This window comes from Talpa occidentalis, unplaced genomic scaffold, assembly GCF_014898055.3.
Source record: "Talpa occidentalis isolate TD23 unplaced genomic scaffold, MPIMG_talOcc4v2.1 talOcc4.13, whole genome shotgun sequence".
NCBI classification, from domain to species: domain Eukaryota; kingdom Metazoa; phylum Chordata; class Mammalia; order Eulipotyphla; family Talpidae; genus Talpa; species Talpa occidentalis.
The window spans coordinates 76060154-76086967 of NW_023601322.1; the positions used below are offsets into that span (position 1 = coordinate 76060154).

The window sequence follows — 26814 nt, forward strand, 5'->3', positions numbered from 1 at the left end:
TGTTCCCAGTTCTGGCCACTCAGGTTTACATTTAATTACTCATTCTATTTAGCTTTTTGCCTACCATGTTTGTCCATCTGCCTGGCACACTCTTCTTACTCCTGTTTACATACTTATATTTCAGATCTCAATCAAGTATAAAGTACTTTAGAAACATTTTCTTTAACTTACAGTCAAGATCAGATTCTCAGTGTTAGTAGGAACACTTGAGGAAAAAAAAAAGGTAAAGAAAAGGCAAACCAGATGAGATTCCTATATCCATCCCAGGCTTTTTGGATCAATATCAAGGAATGGACTTCAGTCATTCATATTTTCTAAATACTCTCTGGGACCTTCCTGGTGGTGCAAGTTAAGTCTCCATAGCCAGTGCAGCACAATTTCAATCCCCAGCCAGGGAGCTGACCCACATGGCACAGCAGACCTTTCCTGTCTCGCCCGCTGTTCTCTACAGCAGTGTATTTCAGTCAATCTGCTTTTTCTGCTCCCCACTCTGTCTCTGGTGAATCCTCTCACCACATGACACCTCTGGCCTATAACCCCATTCTTGTATGCATAAATAATCTTTAAAAAATTTTAAATAACCTCTGTGCTTCTGATATGAGACTTACATAACTCTGACTCTATAAAAACATCCAACTACTGTTTAAAATACTACAGGGATTGAGAATAAACTGCTTCCCAAGGGTGAATATTGTATTCCATTTTCCCCCTACTTCCCTCCAATTTAAGCTCATTCTATATCTGTGACACAAATAACAGAATACAATTTAATGAAGCTCAGGAATGATTTGCTCAGGAATGAAACCTCAGAATACAATTCAATGAAGCTCAGGAATGAAACCTCATTTCACACTTTTGACTCAATAATAAGTTTTGTTTCCATATAGTACCTAACCTTTTGCTCTTCACTGCTACTGATGCTAAGCAATGTGTCCCTCCATAATGCACATGGACAGTTTTCTTTTGTGTGTTTGTTTTACCTATGTATAATGTTCTTTATTCTATAAGATCTGATTTTATTCAATTCCTCCTGGTCTACACTGACAAAATCCTTGGGATCCCAGCTTGCTATGCTTCTGTTTCATCTCATCTACTAATTAAGGAATAACTGTGACTTTATGAAGTCAAGAATGAAAATGTTGAGCAAGAAGGCTATAGATCATAGACCTTTATTATGCCACTGAACATATATATTTTAAATTCTTTCCATATTATCACACAGTTAGAAATTCACCTAATTACAATAAAATCTGTGTCAATCTGTACCATTTAATAAACGTAGGCAATATTAGTAACTTTTCCAATTTTTTTGATGACTATTCAGTGTCTTACTCTGTTTCTGCTGCTATAAGAAAAATACCACACACTGGGTAGCTTATAAAGAACAGTATTTCTCACAATTCTGGAAACTGGAAAGTCCAAGATTTAGGATGCCAGCAGGTTATGTGGCTGGTGAAAATCCCCTTTGAGGTTGCAGATTGCTGACTTTTCCCTCTGACCTGATATGGTAGACAAGGAAAGGAATTTCACTTGAGCCTCTTTCATAAAAGCATGAATCTTTTTTATGAGTGATCTGCCCAAATGATCTAATCACCTCCCAAAGGTCCCACCTAGTACTATATAACAGTGCATTAGCATTTCAACATATAAATGTTGGGAACACACAAACATTTAGCTATAGTACCTGGTATATTTTAATTTACATAAAGTTTCTTTTAAAACAGTTCTATGCAAAAATAAATAAAATCTTAAAGAAACAATAATAGCAATAATAGTAATAATGGAGTCACAGGGGAGTGCGTCTCCACATCGCCATCTTAGAACAGGGACCTTTCTTCAATAAAGACTGCTTGAAACTGGCAGAAGGCTCCCCGCGGAGCCAGAGGGGGGAGGTTGCCTTTGCTTTTGGTGTCAAATCTAAATAACCACTACCAAGATCAATGTCTAGATAATTATCGTTTTTTTTTTTCCCTAGGAGTTTAATAGTTTCAGATTTTACATTCAAGTCATTAATCCATTTTAAATATTTTTGAGTATGCCATAAGATAGTGGACCGCTTTTATTCTTTTACAAGTGCTTATCCAGTTGTTCCAGCACCACTGACTGAAGAGACAGTATCATTTCTCCCTTTGTATATTCTTGGCTCCTTTGTTGTAAATTAATTGACCATACACACATGGGTTTACTGTTGGGCTCTCTATTCATTCCACTTATCTATGAGGTCTGTTTTTAGGCCAGTAACATATTGTTTTCATAACTTTTAGTATAGTCTAAAATCAGGAAGTGTGCGCCTCTTGCTTTGTTCTGAAGACTGCTTTTATTTAGGGTTTGTTATAGTTCCATACAAATTATAGGTTTATTCTATTTTTGTGAAAAATGAATTTGGAGTTTTGATAGGGATCACTCTGAATTTCTAGGTTAATTCAAGTGTTATGAACATTTTAACAATGTTAGTTTTTCCTATTCATGGGCCTGGAATACTTTTCCAATAATTTGCGTCTTCTTCAATTATTGTCATCAATGTCATAAAGTTTTCAGTGCACAGATCTTTTATCTCCTTGGTTATTCCCAGATATTTTATTCTTTCTGGTGCCACTGCAAATTGAATTATTTCTTAATTTCTCTAATAATTCATTGTTAGTGTACAGAAACACAATGAAACTGATTTATGCATATTGGTTTTATATCTTGCAACTTTACTGAATTCATGTATTGGTACTGTTTTTGGTGAGACCTTTGAGTCTTCTATATAGCTTGTTACCTTAATGGGCCTCCCTGGTGGTACATTTCATCTAGGCTGTGAAGCTGTCCACAGCCTCTGCAGTGCCAGTTCGATTCCCAGCTGGCCAGGGAGATACCCATATGGTGTAGCAGACCTCTCCTGTCTCACCCGCTGCTCCCTTCAGCAGTGTTTTCAGTCAGTCTGCTGTTCTGCGTCCCGCTCTATCTCTGGTGAATCCTCTCACCCTCTTGCGCCTCTGGCCTGTACCCCATTTCTTGTATAAATAAATCTTTTAAAAAAATAAAGACAGGTTTACTTTTTCCATTCTGATTTGGAAATATTTTATTTCTTTTTCTTGCCTAATTGTTCTGGCTAGGACTTCTAGTACTATGTTGAATAAAAGTGGTAAGAGTGGACATCTCTGTCTTATCCCTGATCTTAAAGGAAAAGCTTTCAGATTTTCACTGCTGGGTATGTTAACTGTGGACTTCTGATATTGGGTCATTATTGTGTTGAGATACGTTCCTTCTATATCCATTTTATTGAGAGTTTTATCATAAACAGATGTTGAATTTTCATGAATGCCTTTTTGGTATATGAGTAATCACATGATTTTTTCTTTCACTTGGTTAATGCGGTGTACCATATTGATTGATTTGTGATAGTTGAACCATGCTCACATTCTTAGAATAAAACCCATTTGACCATAATGTACAATCCTTTTAATGTGCTGGTGATTTTGATTTGCTAATATTTGCTGCAGATTTTTGCATCTATGTTCATTAGGGATAATAGCCTATAATTTTCTGCTTTGTGTGTGGTGTTCTTATCTGGTTTTGATATCAAGGAAATACTGTTCTTGTAAAACGAGTTTAAAAGACTTTGAGAATGACAGATACTAATTCTCGAAATTTCTGGCAGAATTGGTGCTGCCATCTGATCCTAGAGTTTTCTTTATTGGAAGGATTTCAGTTACTGATTCAAACTTTACTAGGAATTGTGATGTTCAACCTTTCTTCATGATTCAGTCTTGGTAGGTTGTATGTTTCTAAGAATGTATTCATTTCATCTAGACTGTCAAATGTGTTGATGTATAATTACACAGTGGCTTCTTACGATCCTTTGTATTTGTGAGATATCAGTTGCAAGGTTTCATTTTTCATTTCTAAAAGTATTTGAGTTTTCTCTTTTTTCTTGCTAAGTCCAGCTTGGTATATATTCTTTATCATGACCCCTAAATGGGCTGACATCCTTTTTGAGGGTAAATTTGAAGAAAGGATTTTAAATTCCTTTTTAAAATCTCTACTAGCACAATTAGTTCCATTAGAGCTGCATTATTTATCTGCTGGTGTTCTTAAGATATTGCTCACCTCCCCTTTTGAATTTTGCATGTCATAGCTACTTTGATGTAAATGATCTTTTAAAAGGATATAAAGTGCTACTTAAGTGTTGTTTTAGCATAGGGAGAATCTAAGTCCTATATTCATTCACTAAAAATGAGAGTTTTGGAGTGGGTTGCTCAAAACTCTTTGGCACTGTTTTACTGGGACAATTTAGGTGCCAATTTCATAACAGATACCTTGGTAAATACTTTATCACTACTATTATCTCCTTTTTCCCTTCTTATGTGGAGGTGTGAGACTCAATTCTCTAAAAGTAAAGGTTGTTCTGCGTAGTCAATTCTGATCTAGTTATCAGGCCTTTCATCATTATCAAAGGCTGAATTCTTTTAATTGTGCTCAAGTCCTGTGTTGGGTATGTGAAACAGGCAGAAAGCAATTTTCTGCTGCGTTAAGCAAGGTAGTAAACTCAAAGAGGGCAGTTTACTTATAAAGGCTTATGTGATTGCAAATCAATGTAAACAACTTACTTCAAAGGTCTCTGCTCAGACGGACATTTAAAGTTGAAACGTGCTTTAATAATGCCCTCAATGTTAATATAAAATTATTATATAGAAATATAACAATAAAATTTATTATCTAATAAAAAAAAAGAAAAAAAAAAGAAAATAAAATTATTATATAGATACTACACATTTTCACACATTATAATTACTACAGTAATGGGAGAAATTTCCAGAGCCACTAAAATATTTTGCCTGATGTGTAAGGAAAAAAAACAACTGATTTCTTATTACTTAAAATTACATACAAAATCTATGAAAGACCCTTTTTTTATTGTGCAATATAAGTAGTTGCACTGAAAGTTTACAGAAGCTGTCTGTGATTTGCATTTTTAAACAATGCAGGGAAATTATGTTTTTACCTCAATGTCTATGCATTAATTTTGAAACAGTATTAATGTAAAATAATTGTAAGGATGAATTTTTGTGATACCTTTATGTGTATCTAAGGTAGGAATATTTACATCAAATGATTATCTAAATCAGAAAGAATATAACAATTTATAAACAGTACAGTTAGACAATAAGATATTAGAAAATCACTCTTCCTTTTTTATTACTATAGGAAACTACATTTAATGTGGGAAAGAATTTTAAAAAAGGTACTTAATATCACTCTAATTTTCTTCTTATTAACTTACTTTAAGATTATCTTAAATGATATGTATGAACTTTTTGTATTCTGAAGGGTATATACTAAAGGCCTGTTTCTGCAAATAGAAAGTCCAGATTCCACCATAGGGCGTTTTATATACTTAGATCAAAAATACATATTTTGATGTTTATTTTTCAAAATTACCTTCCAAATTAAAGTATTTTAAATAGCCAGTTTCTCAACAGAATTTAAAGAGGCACCTACATTACAGGTTAAGATAAAATTACACATGAATAATTATATGAATCTGTTCAATTAAATAGTTTCAGATAGGAAGGGAAAACTTGTATTTTAGAAAGTATCACTGACTGAAGCAGACATTAAAATGACCTTTTTTTAAAGAGTAATCAGACTGTTAATAAAGGTTTCACCCACCTACAGGTTAGTCTTTGACCCTAACACTTAATCATGCCACAGGAGTTGTATTTATCTAGAATTATACTACAATAACATTTGCCATCTTGAGTACATATTAAATATTAATTAAAAACTACTTCAAGCTACTAATAAGCCATTATTATGAAGCCTACAAAGAGTATGTCAAAAAGGCGTAGAATGCACAATTCTCCTCACAGACTTCAGTCAAAAGTCCACAAATGTGTTCATTATTGACTAATAATACATGCTAATATGTTAACACTTTCAGTTTCTTGTATATACCCTTGAGATAGTGACTCAGTAATTTAAAATCTACAAACTGCACTTACCTTGGAACCAACAAAGCTGTGGTTTGTTTAAATGGTGTCTAAAACACCATGCGAACCTGAAATCAGTCTTGGGTATGACTTTTGTCTGCCCTAAAAAACTGTGTCTTAACATATGTGCTCAAATTCTTGTGTAAATATTCACCTTAAAATCAATAACTTATATTCTAAAATATTCATCTTGTTTGCAAAACTGCATTCCCTAACTTTCCATGAAGAACTTGGATATTCGCCCTTAGGAATCTGTGAAAATTGCACTTCTATAAATGGCAGGTGTGACTCTCTTTTTCAGTTTGTGCGAAAAACAGAGATGTAGGTACAGTTACTTTGCCACAGACCTATTTTCTCTCATTGTATTTTCTTATTTTAAAAAATCAGCCATGCACATTTTTAAATTTTCAGTCATTATATTGATCTGTTACTTCTGACTACATTGAGAAAAATTTTCATAGTCCAAGTTTTATGAAATTTTACTCTTCATGCAGACTGTAATAACCAAGAGACACGTTCTCAATCTAAATGTGTTTGTAACATTTCCTTTAAGAAAAGACTTCATACAATTCTAGTAATATATTTTCCTTAAATTTTATACTCCAATACAGAAGGTTGTATACCTAAAAAAAATACGATAATCACTTCTTATTGTTAGAGAAATGCACATCAAAACAACAATGAGATATCTCCTTATACCTGTAAGAATGGCTATTATCCAAAAGAGGAGAAGTAACTAATGTTAGAATGTGGAGAGAAGGAAATCTTTATACACCGTTGGTGGGAGTGTAAACTGGTGCAGTCATTATAGAAAGCAGTGTGAAGAGTCTCAAAAAATTAAAAGTGGAAATTCCATACAATTTAGTTATTCCACTTTAGGGTATTTACCTTAAAAATACAAAAACTAGGGCCTCCCCTGATGGCGCAGGTGGTTGAGCGCAGCGCTGTGAAGCTGTCTGCAGCCTCTGTAGCACCGGTTCAATCCCAGCCAGTCAGCAAGGGTCCCACATGGTGTGGCAGACCTCTCCCATCGAGCCCGCAGCTCCCCTCAGCAGTGTATGTCATCAGTCTGCCTGTTCTGTTCCCCGCTCTGTCTCTGGTGAATCCTCTTACCCTCCTGTGAATCTGGCCTGTACCCCAGTTCTTACATAAATAAATATTTAAAAAAATACAAAAACTAATTTGAAGAGATATATGCATCCCTATGTTTACTGCACATTATTTACAATAGCCCAAAATGAGAAATAATTTAAGTGTGCATCAACTGATGAATGATAAAGAAGTTGTGGTATATAAAATGAAATACTATTCAGATATGTTAAAAAATGAAATTTTCCCATTTGCAACAATTTGAATGAAACTAGAGGGGATTGTGCTAAGTGAAGTAAGTCAGGCAGAAAAAGATAAATACTGTATGCTTTCACTCACATGTGGCATATACAGAAAACAAACAGATGATTTTAAGTAAAACAAAATAAAAATTTGGAATTCTAAGACTAATTAATGGTTACCAGAAGGGAAAAGGAAAGGGTGTTTAGGTAAATTAGGAAAAGGGACAATGCTATGGTAAATAAAAGATCTGTACTTTTAGTGGTACACTTGATGTGCAGAATGTGTGTATGTGTATGTATATTGACTCTCAACAGTGAGCATCTAAATCTTATGTAATATTATAATGCAAAGTTACTTCAATTTAAAAAAAAAGATTTTCACAATTTTCCATTTAGCAATAATGACTATTCTGTTTTTGGATCTCACTTTGTAACAAGCTAATGGAAATCCTTAAAGCTGACTTCTTGAAACACTACCCAAGACATTTTAAAAGCATCTTTCCTATCTGGCAATAAGATACTTCACACTTATAAAATTTATTTTTAATGTGTGCCTGGCCAAAGACATGAAATCAAGTGCTCGTCAAACTATTTTTAATGTAGAGTGAGAGTTTAAAATGTGGGTACTAGGTATGAATATATTTTTTTCCTCCATATTCACTGTTGGGCTTGTTGTTGACTGTGCTGGAAAATATACTTCTATTTAAAACAGTGAGTTCACATAGAGATTACCTTATTAACTACTAAAGTAATAGTTTTTCTTACATCAAATTTTATTTTTCTACATATGTCTTGATTTTGAACATTCTCTCAAACTTTAATTATATCTTATTAGAGTTTACACTGACAATATATACACACACAATTGACTTTCCACTGCATTGGATTAGCCCATATTCAAGCCAGAATCTCATATAAAAGCATAGTAACATATTTGTGAAAATTAATGGAGACATTAACTTTTTACTGAAGGGTCAAAAATAGGCTTACTAACATAATGATTATTATAAAAAGTTTATTGCCACCTGAAATTATGAGCATCTGTGGCCAGTTATCATTTTAAATATTTCTAGTTTTGTTTATTACTCCATTAATATTTTCTTTATGTCTCTGACTTAATTAGAATTTATAGAGATTTATTAGTTTCAGTCAAATAAAAGTTACATATTTTAGAATATATTTCATTTTAAATTCATTTTATTTTTATCAAAGGGTTACATGTACTTATATAAAAAGGTGAGAGTAACAATGGAACTTCCTTTTCCAATAAACACAAATGTGGCAATTGAGTCACAGTGAGAACAATATAAGTAGCTGGGCAAAATACTTTAAATATATGCTCACAAATGTTGGAGAGAAATCAAGACAGTAAAAAATTTTGAAGGCCAACATTCTAAAAAAAAGGAAAAACCCCAGTAAGGTGAGTCCAGCATTTGAAACTGCATTTCTCCAAAAAGTGTATGCTGAATTGACAAAAGGAGGTTGAAAAGCTAGAACTGAGCTGTGACTTTTGACAAAGTTATGCTAGTGGAAAAACATTAAGTCAGAATATACAGTGAAATGGGTATGGCTATCATACCTAAAAAAAATCACACTGCTAGAAATTACCCTATAACTGTCAGAAGATACCTAACTTCAGGTTTTTAATAAGATTTTAATTTTCCTTGTTGTCTTTACTTTCCCTGTTTGTTATACTGATGGGATTTTCTGAGCTCAGTTTTTTCTTCTGGTTATCTAGAAATTACAAATTCTATTTCTAAAGTTTTATTAATTACTCTTAAATTTTCAGTAAACTTAAAAACATATTTTTTTATCATTATAGTCAAACACTGACCTCCCACTAAAAAAGACAAGATTTTTAATGCCTTCAAATATAACATGTTACATATCTCAACCACAACATGTTAAATACGAAACTCTGGGTTACCTCCCACTTAAACCTATTCTTTAATGATATTCTTCATATTAATATGTGCTACCAATATTCTCCTTGTTCAAACAAAAAACCTAGGAGTCATCCCCAAAGATACTACCTTTGTTCAAGACACCATCATTATTGCCTATACTACAGTCACAGATCCTCCACTGGATTCCGTCCTTCCACTTTGCCCTTTCTCAACTTGTTTTCCAAAGAGATTATATAGTGCTCTTGTAAAAAGTTAAAAATCACATGATGTCAACTTTTGGCAAAAACTTTAATCCAGATTCTATATTGGTCTTCCCCTTTCTTATTATGCTCCTTTGTGTTCCTCAAAGACACTCCCTCCTGTCCCAGCTCTGCCCATATACCAGTTCCCTTTTCTCATGATTCCTAAGCTCAGAATGCTCTTTCCTTATAATTTTTCATACATCTGGTTCATTCTCCTTCAGTTTTCAACTTAAAACTCACATTGTAGCAGAGACCTTTTTGATGACCCTAAATAAAGCGACTCCCTTATTATTTTCCAGCTTCTTACTTGCATTTTAATCTTTTGTAGCACTTACTATAACCTGTATTTTAGCTTGCTTGCTTAATTTTTGTACCCTCTATAGGTATTTTAACTAATTGATACCAAGCACCTTGTTTGGTTTGTTCACATCTGCATATACCATGCTTATATCAGTGCTTGTCATATCATATAGATTCAATAGCATATGTATTGCCTGAATGAATTAATTTATAAAGAGAGAACTAAAATATTTGATATAGGTATAGCTTGCCTGAATTGCTAAAGCAATTGTAAATCTAGTTTTCATTAACATCTTTATTAATAAGAAGGGTAAATTGTGACTCTCTGAAATTAGGCTTTCTTTTAGGGAAGTAGATAAGTAGGCCTTTAAGATTGTTAAAGTAATAATTTATGTTGTGACTATGTTGAGTAAGAGTGGTATTTTTGTATTATCCTACACTTGATTTGTTTTCTTCTATCTCAATGTCCAATGAAGATACTCACCTTGCTCAAGTAAGACTTGAGCTTGAGCCTACCTATGTCATATAGGGACATTACAAAAAAGAAAACCACAAGCCAATATTCCTAATGAATATCAGTGCAAAAATTCTCAACAAAATATTAGTATACATAGTTCAATAGCATATTAAAAGGAATTTATACCTTATCAACTAGGATTTATCTCTGAGATGTGAGGATAGTTCAACATATGCAAATCAATAACGTGACACATCACATTAAGAGAATGAAGGATAAAAATCTTACCATCTTTTTTTTTTAAGATTTATTTATTTATTTATACAAGCACTAGGTACAGTCAGAAGCGTGGGAGGGTGAGAGAATTCACCAGAGCCAGAGGGGAGAGCAGAGTGACAAAGTACACTGCTGAGGGGAGCAGTGGGCGGCAGGAGAGGTCTGAGCGCCATGTGGGACCCTTGCCCGGCAGCTGGGGATCGAACCGGTGCTGCAGAGGCTGTGGGCAGCTTCGCAACTCAGCGCTCAACCACTGCACCACCGGGTAGGCCCAAAAAAATCCTACCATCTTAATAAATGTAGAAGAAAGCATTTGACACAATAAAATATTTTTTCATGATAAAAACCCTCAACAAATTGGGTGTAGAAGAAATAAACCCCAACATAATAAAAGTAATCTTCAACAACCCCACAGTTAACATTATAAACAATGGTAGAAAATTTAAAGTTTTCCTCTAAAATCAGAAACAAGACAAAGAGTGGTCACTCTCACATTCTTATTCAACATATTACTGAAAATCCTGCCTTAAATTAGTGGGCAAGCAAAAAAATAGAACATACCCATATTGAAAAAGGAAAAAGTAAAACTCCACTATTTGCAGATAATGTGATGTAATATGAGTAAAATTATAATGCTTGACTCAAGTGCCCCATCCTGAGGATTTCTGTATTTTCAGAATATGATTTACATGTCCTGCCTAGCATCTGACAGGAAGTTTCTGGAACCACATCCAGATTGCCTCCCTTTGAGTCCAGATTGGGAATTTTCCTAGAGTTTTACCGGAAAACCAATCTTCACCTCTGCAAGAGGTATGTGCATTTTATATATGCTTTTTGGTAACTGTTCTAAATATCTATCAATCCCACATCATCTTTTTCACTATTTTTCAAAACTTCCTCACAGGATAACTTCCTACTATCCTCTTTTTCTTTTGGTAATGTCTTCTCTTCCCTCCCCCTGAGTAGCCACCTGCTTTTTTTTAGTAATATTTTTTATTTCAAAAGTAATTTGGAGGCAGGAAAAAAGCAATAATACCACATTTTCAGTGTGCTATATTGATCAGACAATATAAAATTCTGGGTAATTCCCATTGTGTACATTTAAAAGAAAATTAGAGATTGATGACAGGTTTGGGAGAAGACCATCGTAACACCTATTTCATTGAAGAACATTTGGTGAAATCAGTTTAATATGTAGTGATCCATAGGAAGTAAAATTGAATACACAAATGAAGGAAGGGACTCTAAGACTGTGGTACCAATTTTTTAGAATAAAACTAAGATTATTTCTTTACGTTTACATTTTACTCTTCAAGAATGGAAACTATGACATATTTACATTGTCCTAGCTTATGCACAGTGCCAGATACTTTCCACATATTCAAGGAATGTTGAGTGAGTGAAAATAAATCTGATCATTTCGAAAATCTGCAATGAGCAGCTGGGGTACAATTTTATCTACCTTTTGGGCACTGATTCAACATTTTTGTCAGTTTGGAAGACTTACCAACTAATTCATACTTTCAAGTCATCCAAGTATGATTCTGCACAACTTAAGTAAGTTTTTAAGTCACATTCATTTACCTTGTTCTTTCCTGATTATTACAAATAATTGAACAAGAGATGAAGGAACATGGGCACCAGGAAAATATTATTCCCACAAGGAGTACAAACCTGTCATCATGTACCAATTTTTAAAAAACAAAAACAGCACAATTTTATTGGGTGAATATCTAAGGGTCCAAAAAAGTATGAAAAACATTGCTATGCTCCCTAAAAGAATGTTTTTGTAGACATTCCTAAAACAAGTTTGTGAGAAAATGTTACCCTTTTAGTCCCTTTTTTGGCTTGGGTTTGCTTTAGTTATTTTAATCAGTGATTTATCCAAACCTAATGATGTTGTTTGCTAGTCCCCCCCCCCATGTTATATAAAATGACTATGAATGGCCTCTGAGACATTTAAATAGCAATTACTCATCATGTGGAATTATTAATGACATCTTGAAATGTTCTAGTTTTCTTTTTAAATGGGTTCTCTCTACCACAAATAATCATCACCCAATATGGCATTTAAAAAAAAAAAAAGAAAAAGCCATTGGGCCTCCCTGGTGGTGCAGTGGTTGAGCGCTGGGTTGCAGAGCTGCCCGCAGCCTCTGCAGCGCCAGTTCGATCCCCGCCTGCTCCCTGGCCACCGGAGGAGGGTCCCACATGGCGCACAGACCTCTCCTGCCGCCTGCTGCTCCCCTCAGCAGTGTGCTTCGGTCCTTCTGCCTGCTCTGCTCCCTGCTCTGGCTCTGGTGAATTCTCTCACCCTCCCGCGCTTCTGACTGTACCCAGTGCTTGTATGAATGAATGAATGAATGAATGAATAAATAAATAAATAAATAAATAAATAAAATAAATCTTTAAAAAAAAAAAAAGCCATGGCTAGATCTTATGTCACAGCGACAGGAATAAAAACAAAACTGTGGGATCACCCTGGTGTGATATGATGCAGACTCTGACTAACTGACTTGCAAAGCTTAGAGGTTATCAAGTACATTTGAAATGGAAGAACCTGGTTTTATGTTTACTCAGAATATATTTCTAACATGAAATGGACTAATTAAATATGGATAAGTTGGACAAATTAATACGTATTTATTATTTTTATGTAATAAAATTTTAAACTAAATAGCTTTTTATTGATCCCAAGTATTTGTCAGATTTATAAGGTAAAAATGGAACTTCTCAAATGTTAACTATATAGAACAAATAAAGGAGTTTTACAGAATGATATCATTTCTGACTTTTAATGTGCTTTATTTAAAGAATGGGTAGCATTTATTTTTGGTCTATATATTTGCCTTTCATGTTTAAAATGAATTTTAAAAGCTGAAAAAGTAACTAGATCTGCCAGTTGTTGTGGTCACTTTTCCTCTTGCCACTATTTCTCATTAGCATTTACTTGGACAAAAGAACAGATTTTAAAAATTGCTGACAGTAATTTCAGTTCCACGTGTTAAATTTATTTTATCCAACTGTTTGGAAATTTCAAAATTTTAGGCTATTTTGGTATCAAAATTAATAATTAAAATTCACTTGCCTACAGTAACCACAAGATGATGTTTTAAATAAATGCCTAATTTCCAAACAACTGAAAAGAATAAAGGAAACTCTGAGTCAGTGAAAAGTAGGAAAGATTAAAAAATGAAACAAGCGGCCCCAAATCCTCAAACTTAAAAAACACACAAACAAACAATGTAGGTCTTGGTAAATTCAGAGTACATGAATTTAGTTAGATTGATTTTATAGTCTATTTGAGGCACATTTCAAATATTCTCTCCTTCATAACCTTTTTTAAAGATTTTTTTAAAGTATGGAATCTAAAGGACCCACTGGTCCTGTTTACTTAGCAAACAGGAGAGTTTCCATTTTGTCAAACATTTGGAAATCAAATGTTGTTATTTTTCTTGTAATTATTGTGAAGAAATATTTCCTTAGGGATATCAAATTAGCTGCCACTGGAAGGGACTCAAAAAAAACACATTTCTTCATTTGGTCTCCCTCCAAAAACTGTTTCCGTTTGCCACCTCTGTACCAATTGGTAATGAAAACACATTTGAACAAATTAAAATGAACAACCTATGCAACAGACACTCACTTCCTTTCAAAACAGGCCAAAGAAATGTCAGTGGCTCTAGTACAATTTGAATTTAGATGTAAATAGACTTTTACCACTTTTTATTGCTAAAATTTAATCTGTTTGTTACAATTTGTTAAAGATCCTTCTACTTCCCCAGAATGTTTATTTCAAAGGTACAACAAAAACTATTCTTATAATACATTATATTTCATTACTTTTAGTCTTCATAAGTATAGGGTTCCTTCTCTCATCACCGTTTGTCAATGACATGTATGAGTGAGTATATACATATGGAGGGGCCAAACCAAAGTTTCCAAAGATGGCTCTGGAGAAATCAAAATTTTAAAAAGAAGTTGAAAGTGAATATTTTCTAACAAGAGCTAAATGAAACAACACAAAGCCGAAGTAAGATGAAGATCAAAACAAATAGCTTCCATTATTTCTTCCTGTCTTGGTAAAAGAGAAAAAGGAAGATTTGACAACATAGATTAGAATTTGTACAAGTCCTAGTTCATGTTGATTAAGAATTTATCTGGATGGACTTTATAGGAAGAATTGGATGCTCAACAAATAATATTATCTATTGGCATTTGGAAAAGAGATAGGAAGTCAAGGTTAGTTAAATTAGATAAACTCAGATTTTCCAGGTAAAAGTCTTAAAATACAGGTGATGGAGAAACATAAATGTTGAAGCAATAAGTGGCCCTCTACAGACTGATGGAGAAAAAAACAATGAAATCTATTATCATATATAAAAATAAATAAGAACAAGAAATGTAAGGAAAGAAGTGATCAGGTGATCTAATCATGAAATTAATGTTTTAGTTTTTTTGTACAAGCAAGAATAAAAAGTCATAATATTAAATGGTACATCAATGCAGTTATCTTCATTCAGCAGTGATTATAGTGCAGACACTATTAATAATGTAAAAAACAAGTATATCAAGAAACTTTGTAGCATCTACCCCAACAAATTTTAATCCTACGTATCTACAGATTATTTATTTTTGCAATATTAGAAAAAATATAAATAAGGGAATGACCAACCTACCAATATCCTCAAAGAAATATTCTTCTGGAATTAAAGATGTTAATTAAGTTTATACTAACGTGAAAATTTTAAACTGGCATAGTAACAAACTAAGGAAAGGCAACACAAAATATTGCACATAGTCTGATCAAAACTATGTAAAATAAACCACAGTTCATGCATAGACACACACCAAAATGTTACCAAAGTTTTCTTCAGGATCTTATACCATCAATTATATATATTTCTGTTCTTTTTATTTTGCTATATTTTGTAAACTATACATCTTACAGTATGCTTCCTTTTTCTAAAATGTAAGGCGGTTTTATTTAGAAACAGGTTACACAAAAGCATTTACTTACCTCTTCCCTTGGAGTAGAACTTTTATAGGCCCCTCAGTATTGATCTCATTTTCTTCTTTAGCCTGGATTTAAATGAATTAAACACAGTCAACTAATAATTAACAATGTAGAATAATCATTTTGCTATTTTTTGTCAGACAGATCAGATCTTTTTCTTAAATTATTTTTTATATATTCTTCAGCCAATATACAATTTGAGTATGCAAACTACCACCAAATAAGATAGTTAAAGCAAAAGAATGTCATGAATGTGTTGTCTTGTAGAAAACTCCAGGACACCATCAGTTAGATTTTTAGGGAACCAACAACAAAAGCAATCCCCAAAAAACCTATCCCACTAAACCTAGAATTTAGTTTGCTGCTTCTTTTTTTTTCTTTTTTTATAGATTTATTTATTTATTTATACAAGCACTGGGTACAATCAGAAGCGCTGGAGAGTGAGAGAATTCACCAGAGCCATAGCGGGGAGCAGAACAGGCAGACTGGCGAAATACACTGCTGAGGGGAGCAGCGGGCACCACAGGAGAGGTCTGTTGCACCATGTGGGACCCTCACCAGTGGCCAGGGATCGAACCGGCACTACAGAGGCTGCGGGCAGCACTCAACTGCTGCGCCACCAGAGGAGGCCCTCTTTCTTGTTTCTTAATTTCTCATCTTATTTTAAAGATTTGTTGAATTCTCCTCAGTTTTTACATAATTAAGTCTTTCCTGAAGGAAAAATGCCACCATGATATGCCACAATACAGTCTTAATTCCACTGACTTTAATACATATAAATAGCAGAATATAATCACAATTAGCACAGCTGAGTACACAGGCCTACTGGATTCTTTATATTTTGGCAGTCACAGATACATAAAAGCCAAAGTTCTATTACATCCTTACATCCTAATGATTTAAAATGGGTGCCAAAAATTTTCTTGGTCTTTCTGTGCTTATTTCAAATAAAAATAGAAGGGAAAAAATGATTGCCTCTTACTGGTCTGCAAGGACAGGTGAAATAATTTTGTGCTCAATGAAATGTTTTTTTAAATATGAACAATTTTCACATAAATTGTATTTACACATGATGAAAGACAAAAGTCAAAATATTTCAATGAAATATAAAGGAGACTATAGGAAAAATTGTGACTGACTGGTACAATTGCACCTATTAGTTTAATGGCAATCCTAGTTTTCTTATATAGAGAATGTAACTCAATTTATAAAAATCTAAAGTCATCATGTAAATAACAAATTTTTAAGTCAATTTAAGTTTTCAGCACAGCATTAAGCATAAATCAACTCCAGCAAGTAATTTAACTTGTTTTATTTTTTAAAGATTTATTTATTTATTTATACAAGCACTGGGTACAGTCAGAAGCGCGGGAGGGTGAGAGAATTCACCAGAGCCAGAGCAGGGAGCAGAGCAGGCAGAAGGACCAGAGTACACCGCTGAGGGGAGCAGCGGGTGGCAGGAGAGGTCTGCGCGCCATGTGGGACCCTCCTCCAGTGGCCGGGGAGCAGCAGGGGATCGAACTGGCGCTGCAGAGGCTGCGGGCAGCTTCGCAACCAAGTGCTCAACCGCTGCACCACCAGGGAGGCCCTAATTTAACTTGTTAAACTGTCTCACATATGTAAAAGAACGGAAATGGAAGACTAGTGTCATTATTTGAATAATTCAAGAGAAAATACTGTGTTTGTCTCCACAAATTATGTCTTTTGAATATAATTTCACCTTATTTTTTAAAATGTAGACTGGTCTATTTTTCACTAATTTCATTTCTTAAAAATTACGCTTAATGCTGTGCATATAGTCTCTCTCATTATGACAATCCTATGTAGTTAGTGTAATCTCCATTTCTCAGATAGACTGAGTTCTAAGAGGTTACACAGCCTTTCCCTGAAACAGTCATGAATAAGCTCTAACTATGTACTGGGATAAAGATGTGTTTATAATGCTGCAATGAAAACAGGGTTTGTGTGAATATAAAGTCAATGCACTTATATAACTATACCAAATCAATTATTGAATATAGCACCTTGTATATAGCAATTGCTCAAAAATGGTCACTATCATTGTCATTATTAACATTTATTATAATCACAGAAAAAAATCATAAGGAACACTAAGTCAGGATAAGAGTCTATAAAGATTTTTCTACTTTATAATATTTATGAGAATATTCAAATGATCTTTTGGACAGAATAATGAAAAATCAATCACACTGCCAAATTAGGTTTTTTCCTCATAATTTTACAGGTCACTAATATGAATGCTATAAATTAATCAAATTTCCTAAGCTCCAGTGGCTTATCAGAATAAAACTGCCTAGAGTGTTCTTTCAAAAGAGATCATTACATTGCAGTACCATTAGATTAACAATTTCATTGTGTGTGAGGAAAGGAAAAGTCACTTAATTTATAAAATGACAAAATACTTCAATTCAAAATTGAATTAGTAAGTACACATTTCAGAAAGAATTAAGTTCAAAATTCAACAGATTTACAGGTTCTTTCAAAGACAAGGATGTCCATTATTTTCAATTTAATGGAACATCAATTATCAGTAACAGAAAAATATTTCTGTTAAGATTATATTCATTTCTTGCAAGCAATTACTAATTAAAAATCCCCATGTCTACTTCTAATACTCCATTGATAATAATATAGCAAATAACTAAAGATAATTTGATCAACAATGATCAGAAATTTTAGACAAACACAATGAAAAAGAAACAATTTACTTCTTTAAGAGACAGCATGCTTTCCTGGAACTATGCCAAACTTGTGCACAATATTTAAAGTTTAAGGTTAAATTATGCTACTGAGCTTCTGGTTGGCTGTTCCATACATAAATTTCATTTTGTTTGTATTGGAGCAATTACTGTGAACCTAAAGAACCTGGGGTCATGTACTCGGCTGAGCCCCTGGGACTCCTCCATGACTTGACTGTGGGCACAAAGACAACAGCAGGGGCCTCCTGGGTGGTGCAGCGGGTTGAGCGCAGCACCGTGGAGCTTGTCCGCTCTGCAGCGTGGGTTTGATCCCTGGCCAGCCAGGGAGATGCCCACATGGCGTGGGAGACCTCTCCTGTCTCACCCGCTGCTCTCCTCAGCAATGCTTTCTGTCCGTCTGCCCGTTCTGCTCCCAAATCTGTCTCTGCTGAATCCTCTCACCCTCCCGCACCTCTGGCCTGTACCCCAGCTATTGTATAAATAAAAATAAATAAATCTTATATATAAAAAAAAACAAAACATGATAGCAGCAGATGTGAACAACTGCACACTAAACTCAAGAAATAGAGAGTGGAAAGGGAAACAAGGCATCGGCGAAGTGCAAATCTTTCTGATGTTCATCAGAAAGAACATCACTCTGATGTTCTTACATATCTTATGTCTGAGATTATATTCTCAATTAGAGACAATACATGGTTTCACTTACTTGTTTTTATAGTCCTCCTGGGTATTCCTTAGATAAAATCATAATCCAAATGGCATCAGCTCCATGAGAGAGACACAACCTGGCTTACTACAGGTATTAGGAAACAAAGGAACTTTTGTGGAAGGGGAGGCACATGAAAATTTTAATGACACTGCACTGGGCCAAATCTTGTTATGGCATCTTCCTAGCTGTTCTGAGGTGTTTGCTAGCACCTTTCCCTTCCTTGTAAATATTCTATTTCCTCCAAATACCTCCTCACCCACTTAGTTGACTTCCTCTGCCTATTGTTTTGAGCAATCAATAAATTCTTCCTAAGATGTTCATTTGCTAAGGAGCAAACAAGGCTATAATATACACAGAAAATCTTACTGATTTTCTATCCTCCAAAAAAAGCCAGTTGCTCAGGGTTGTCAAATAGACTTACGCTCCCTCAGTCAGAGTCAGCTCTGCCTATTTGGATTTTTAAATGGTGATTCTGAATAATCTACCTCCCTCTTGACAGAAATCAGAAATTCTCCTTCCCTTTAGTCACACTAAACAAAAATAAATGAACTGTACTGTGAGTGAATTTGTATGAACTCACGAACTACCTTAGTTTTGTGTAAGGAGGAAATTTGACACCTACTTTGGCAATCTACTTCAGTAATCCACATCATTCCTTAGAATGAGAGTCACTGTTCTGAATAATCACTGAAGCTAAATTTGGAAATTCATTCATTTGTCTAGTTCTCCTTGGGTTGTTTTGCAACTCTGGAGCAATAAAGCCAGTGATACGGGATTTCAACATAAGTGTGCCATGGGAATAACCTGGGTGACTGGACTATGCAATTGGAATACAAAAAGTTGTCCAAATTACCGTGTACACACATACACATGTACACACACACACACACACACACCCCATGTACACATGCAGGCAATGGAGTTGGATTACAATGGAATTTCATGACAGCTAGCATGTTTGTTTTTGGTTTTAAATTTTCTTTTTCTTTTTTTTTCCTAGCCCAAAGTCTGATGAAAAAAGCAGAACAGCTTAGCTTACAGTCTGCTCTATGGATATTAAGAGTATAAATTATATAGATCATCACTTTAGGGTATGGAAAAAGATTAGATTCTGCATCTGGAATTAAAATTAGCATTTAAGATAATTGTGATAATAAGTAAAGTTTATTTAATTTTATATGTGCTAGGCACTATGCTAAGTCACACAGATGAAATAAATCTTTGTTCCTTTTAGCAACTTCATGAGGTTTCTAAAATAACTAGGTTAAGAGAGGTAAAATCCCTTGCCTAAAGTATAAAGGCAAAAAGTGGCAGAGGGGCTTCCCTGGTGGTGCAGGGGTTGTCTCATGCTAACAAGCTATCGTCAGCCACTGTGGCATGAGTTCAGACTGCAGCCAGGGAGCTAACCCACATGGCACAGCAGACCTCTCCTGTCTCACCCACTGCTCCCCTCGGCAATGTATTTCAGAAGATCTGCTTATTCTGTTCCCCACTCTGTCTCTGGTGAATGATCTGACCCCTGAAACCTCTGGCCTATACCCCAGTTCTTGTATGCATAAATAAATAAAATAAAATCTTGAAAAAAATGCATAGAAAAAAAAAGTGGCAGAGCTGGGATTGGAACACAAGTCTAACTCTGCCTGATACCAAAGGTACGACTTAAAAGATCTGGAAGCCTCACCTCTCTGGCAATACTACTTAGCATTGTTCCCCTAGATGAGTCCCAGCCACTCTGGAATACATTCAATTCAGATACTCTTCATGTTCCTTCATGGTCAAGATCTCTCTATAAAGCATTTCCTATACCTAGACAGGCTCTATTTTAATATTTTAAAATCATATACTAACTGTAATTAGTTGATCATTTTTGTCTTCATCATTGGTAAAGGCTGGGTATCATGTCTATTTTGTTTATTTGAGAAGAAAGAATGTGGTGTGGTATTTAAAACTATGGGCTTTGAAGCTAGGCTGCATGGGTTCTGGTTTTGCTACTTTATATTATCATGGGTGAGTTACCTCACCTTTCTTTGTCCCAATTTTCTTATCTAGAAAATAGGGATAGCAATAATATTTGCCTTATGAGAAATGTCAAGGAATAAAGGAGTAAAAAAGAAAAAAGTACATATAACCATTTCCTGGTACCAGCAGGAATAAATAAATATCAGTTATTATATTTGCCTTTTCCTAATACCTGTGACAATGCTGATTAGATAGCAGACATTCAATGCATGTTTTAAATAAATGCATGCATACATGCAAGCATGAATGAATGAATAAATAAATCTTCAGGCACTACTCCAGTATCTTTAGTTTCATCATATTCAACTATTCAGACTTTGCTAATGCCCATCGTTTTTTAGCCAAGAATCAGTGCTACCAAATCCTATGCATCAAGAAATAGACATCATCTTTTCAACTGCTTCTGAAAAAATTCTTCTTTTTGGAATTCAGAGTCCACTGGCCAGGGATATGATCCCACTATTCATAAACAAATAACTTAGTGTAATAATTTGGTAGTATCAGCCTCAAAATTTTTTTTGAAAGTGAAAGAAAACAAAACTCATTGAGTACACTGGGGGTCAGAACAGCTTGTGGGCATGTTCAAAACTGCCTTATAGGTTTGAAATAACAGCTTTCCCTCTGATAATCACACTGTTCATGAAGCTTTCATATCAACAGTAACATATTATTGGGCACTGTTTTAAGAAGTTACCATACATAATCTCCAATAAGCATATTAATTCTGCAAAGGAACTGCCATTATTTTCAATTTTATAAGAGAAAAAACAGAATGTCATTGAAGTTAAGGAACTTGAGTAAATTCACTAAGAAAAGGAAGGCATGGATTTAAATACCATGTTGCTTCATTTTATTCTTGTATATTTTACTTCACATTCAGTAAATAAATTAGCAAAGTGATGGTTACCTTTTAACAACCCGAAGACAACAATAAAGCTATTAAACAACATATCAAAGTAGTGTATGTTCAAGGGGGGGGGGGAGGCAAATATTGTTTAAAAATGAACAATGATGTTAAAAAAAAAAAGAAAAAAGAAAAATAATTTTTTTTAAAAAGTAGTGTATGTTCAAATGTCAAAGACAAAAATGTGAAATAAATATATTTGTGAAATATAAACATATATTTATATATAAATTGTATCTTTATTGAATGTTCCATCTTTGGGAACAAGCTAAGGTCTTTATATATATATATATATATATATATATATATATATATATATATATTACCTTGTTTTAGTCATGCTTCCCCTCAGGAACATAGCAAGGATTTAGTGGCTAAACTAAATTCAACATGGAGTTACTGTATGCAGTTATGCAGTTGTCTCTTGTGAAACAGATGTTACATCCTATCATTGTCATCATATTTGCAGAAAAGTACACTTTCACTGGCTTTAATGCTCGAAAAAAGTGAGATCTTTCCTAATAAAGGAACTCTGGCAGCCATCTGTCCAAAAGGAAGTGTGTCTCCCAAGCTGACTATAACAACACAAAGAGTATTGATTTATTCAAACTAAATCTTCAAGTCCCATGTGATTAGGATTTCAATGACAAAAGCACACACATCAGGATTCTATACTGTTAGACAAGAATAAACTCACCAAACTGGAAAAACAGGAAAGAAGTCAATTTTTTTTATCTTCCTTTAAGCTGGAGGTTTGGATATACAGTGTTGCTCACAGATCCATTGAGTAAGATGGCCTTAACATTCCCTCAGTTTGATCAGAATTGACAGGTTGCTTCCTGACTGTGAGACACTGACCTCCCTGTTCCAAGAGCATTTATTTTAAGAAAATTTGCAATTATAATTTTTTTTCTTCTGAGATGTAAATCTTCTCCCAGTCTCACAACCCAGCAATACATTTCTAGAGGACTTGGGAACCATCATCACTTTGAAATGTAATCAAGAAATATGGTGCCCCAGTCCCTATCTCCCTGTCTTTGTGGGAGGGATGAAACCTAACTCCTAAAAGCACCGATGAACATACACAGATGGCCTAAAGACACTCACCAAGCTCTACCCTAATATTCTATAGTAGTTTCTACTAAGTCACCTCAGCATTTAAAATGTCACCCACATTTCTTTTCAGGACTAGAGGGACTCACTAGTGCCTTTTTAACTCTGGTACAATTTTTCTTTGACACCACAGACCAATTTTGTTTTGAAATACATTGCTGGGTGGTCAAGTTTGCAAAAACTGTACATTCTGCTCTATAAGTAAGCTGCCAAAATATATGCAATCCCTATTCCAGTGACTAAACCCTATTTCCTCCTACCAGTTTTGCTTATATCTTCAACAGAGAACCAATTCTATTAGGGTGTGTGTGCAAGTGCATGTGCAGTTCTATTGTGCATGAAAAGTTACTGGAAGTCAGTGATGGTTTTTTAGTTACTTTTCCATTCCTAGTGTCTATGCCAGTGGCTGCAAGAATAATACCTGATATCACACTAGGGTAAGCATCCAAACAACCATCAAGTATCATATAGTGGGATGATCACACAATTTATCATGTACATCAGGAGACATCTGAAAGTGAAGGGTATATATTTTATATTTATATTTAATATTTTATATGTATATATTTTAAAGATTTATTTATTTATTTATTTATTTATACAAGCACTCGGTACAGTCATAAGTGTGGGAGGGTGAAAGAATTCACCAGAGCCAGAGCGGGGAGCAGAGCAGGCAGAAAGACCGAAGTACACTGCTGAGGGGAGCGGACCCTCCTCCAGTGGCCGGGGAGCAGCCGGGGATGGAACCGGCGCTGCAGAGGCTGCAGGCAGCTTTGCAACCCAGCGCTCAACCGCTGCGCCACCAGGGAGGCCCTTAATATTTTATATTTTTGAAATATCTTTGTTATCGGATTGTTTCATGATTATTATGTACAAAAAATTCTCATACATTTAGATGCTAAAAAAATCATAGGCCTTCTAAATTTCAATTCATTTCAGACAGACTATCAAATTATACAGTTATAAATAGTTCAATCCAATATTCTTATAAAGGAGATATTCCTAAGCACAGTTAAAGATGTTCAAAATTCACCCTATACGTTATTTGAATTCTTATTTAGTGTCTTTAGGATATCAATACTTTTGCATTGAAATTGAAATTTATCCCTGGCTTTTGCAGGGATAAATATCAATGTCCTGTTTGTGAGCTTTTTTTTAAAATAATAATTTGAATTTATAATATTTCAGTCGAAGTGCTATTTGTTGAATGTATACTTATATTGAAGATTTTTAGCCGAAAAATGTGGAACCAGAATTTACTTTCCAATACTAGTCTATACTGTTGTAGAACATTTAGATTGAATTTATTCTCCAAAGGCTCAGCATTTCTAAAATTTGTCTGATGATGGGGAGCAAGCAGGGACAAAGAGTCCTTGCAAAACATTTTGTTTTTCTACAATATGGCTTCATTAGGAAACAAAGCATAATAATTAGAATTAACTGATTTCTATTTCAAACAACTGATACCATCGTAAAACTGTCATTGAATAATTTCCCATCACTAATAACATTAACAGTCATCACTTTACTTATATATATATGAAAATCTAAAGTCACAGTGAATAAAATTAAAACTGATGAAGAACAACTATATAATTTAAAGGAAAAGTCGTATTTTTGGAGTGAAATGCAAGCTGACCTTTGAAGCTTCACATATTAACCACATTTGATCACAGTCCTAGAAGAATTAATAAATTTCAAATTAGTCAAGCTTCTTAATATTTGTGTTCTCTGGTTTTTAGAGTAATGTTATATGATTGTGCCCTTGGTGGATGGCAGATGTCCATATAAATTTTAAAATTTTATTTCCTAGTATTTTTTTTTAAAGATTTATTTATATAAGAACCGGGGTACAGGCCAGATAAGCGGGAGGGTGAGAGGATTCACCAGAGACAGAGTGGGGCACAAAATAGGCAGATGGACCAAAAACACTGCCGAGGGGAGCAGCAGGCGAGACAAGAGAGGTCTGCTCACCATGTGGGTTGCTCCGAGGCCGGCGGGAATCGAACCAGCACCGCAGAGGCTGTGGACAGCTTCACAGAGCTGTATTCAACCTCCTGCGCCACCAGGGAGGCCCTTCCTAGTATTTTTGAGGTAACACTGGTTAACAGTGACTATGCCTAGAATAGGTTCATCACCTCAGATGTCAATCAGCACATCATACCCATCACCAAAGCACCCATAGTCACCACAGACCAACATTTTAAGTTAAACACGTATCAATAATCTTGAATTACAAAAATGGGTCTTCATTGTCTCATTAAACAGGTACTTTTGTGTCTTAAACTTATTACCATCAAAATAATTTCGTTTGAAAAAGGAAACAATACAGAACAAAACAGTTACAGGTTTACAACACAGAATAAGCAGCCAAATCACGGTGGCAAGAAGATTCAGCAGGGCCGCTGAATTTCCATTCCACATACTCCTGCCTCTAATGCCTCCCTTTACCCCTGTCCCTGAGTGTGACTGACCCTGCAGCTTATCACTTTTATTTTTTTTAAAGATTTATTTATTTTTTTATTTATACAAGCACTGGGTACAGTCAGAAGCGCGGGAAGGTGAGAGAATTCACCAGAACCAGAGCGGGGAGCAGAGCAGACAGGACTGAAGTACACTGCTGAGGGGAGCAGCGGGCGGCAGGAGAGGTCTGCGCACCATGTGGCACCCTCCTCTGGTGGCCGGGGAGCAGCCGGGAATCGAACCGGCGCCGCAGAGGCCGTGGGCAGCTTCGCAACCCAGCGCTCAACCGCTGCGCCACCGGGGAGGCCCCACAGCTTATCACTTTTAATGGGCTGGGTCCACAGGAGGCCAACAGCAGCAACAAACGTACCTGCTGCCCCACTGTGGGGGACTTCAGGAAAACAACGACAAAAAACTATAAATCCAAAACCATGTGCAATTCATCCCAGGAAAAATGCATATGGAGGCCCTGAACCTTGAACATTATCAACTTCATGGTAAATGAGCGTGTGGGAACGAGCCAAGGTTAGGGCTGAGGACGTAGTCCAGGTGCTGGACTCTGAGGATGGAGGGGAGCAGAAATCAGAATATGTCAAAATGTATACCCTTAGCAGCCCTAGAACAAGTTGATGAATTACTGAAGGAGTAAATTAAAATAAAACTAACCTTATTTCTCTTTTGTGGGGAACGTGCCGCCCCTCGGGATACCTCACAAAATGGCGGCGTCTGGTGCGAAGTCCCGCAGGATGCCTGTCTCGCGAGATCTCGGGGGCTCTGCGAGAACTGGCGCAGGTGCGGCTGAGAAGCACCTTGTTGTCACGTGGTGCTGCGGCAGCTGCTTCTAGCTCATTCTTGAGAAGTTTGCCTCACGCCACCTGCCGCCATGCTTGTGAACGCCTCGAGCCACGCTGTCAGTCCCCGCGCTGCCATGCCTCTCTCGAGAAGCCTGCCCAAGGTAAGGAGACTGACTTACAGCTGGACACCTGACAGACCACCCAAAGCCATCCCCGAGGCCAGGTGTTCTTTGGCACAGACCTGGCACAGCCTTCTGGGGGGGCCCTCAGGTCGATATTCCCAAGGTCAAAGGCACACAGCTACCTGGGCTTGTGCCATTGCACATCCTCGAAGCCATTTATTCCTCCCGTCAACTGTGAGGTGTCCAAATTTTGGTCTGGAGTTTTTCTGCCGTTTCCATGAACGGGGCCTCTTGGGGCCGCTTGAGAGGTTGGCTGTTGAAGCTTGACTAATCCTGTGTTGGGGGAGCAGGCGCCTTCACCCAAAAACCTTCCTTGGAAAATAGTCTTTTTGAATATTAAGGTGAATGCCCGCGGGCCAGGCTGGGGCATAGTTTGGGTGGGTGGAATGTTTTTCCAGGAAAGAATTT

At 35.5% G+C, this 26814-nt stretch overlaps 1 long non-coding RNA gene across 2 annotated transcripts; it reads right to left on the reverse strand.

Annotated features, from left to right (window-relative positions):
* Positions 1–1157: 1157 nt before the first annotated feature.
* Positions 1158–26161, reverse strand: LOC129145636 (uncharacterized). Of its 2 annotated transcripts, XR_008551479.1 has the most exons (4): positions 26097–26161; positions 24607–24645; positions 15506–15567; positions 1158–1499 (listed from the first exon to the last, which is right to left on the reverse strand). It is a non-coding gene; the product is annotated as an uncharacterized LOC129145636 (long non-coding RNA). The 2 variants fall into 2 exon arrangements; XR_008551478.1 differs by lacking the exon at positions 24607–24645.
* Positions 26162–26814: the final 653 nt, after the last annotated feature.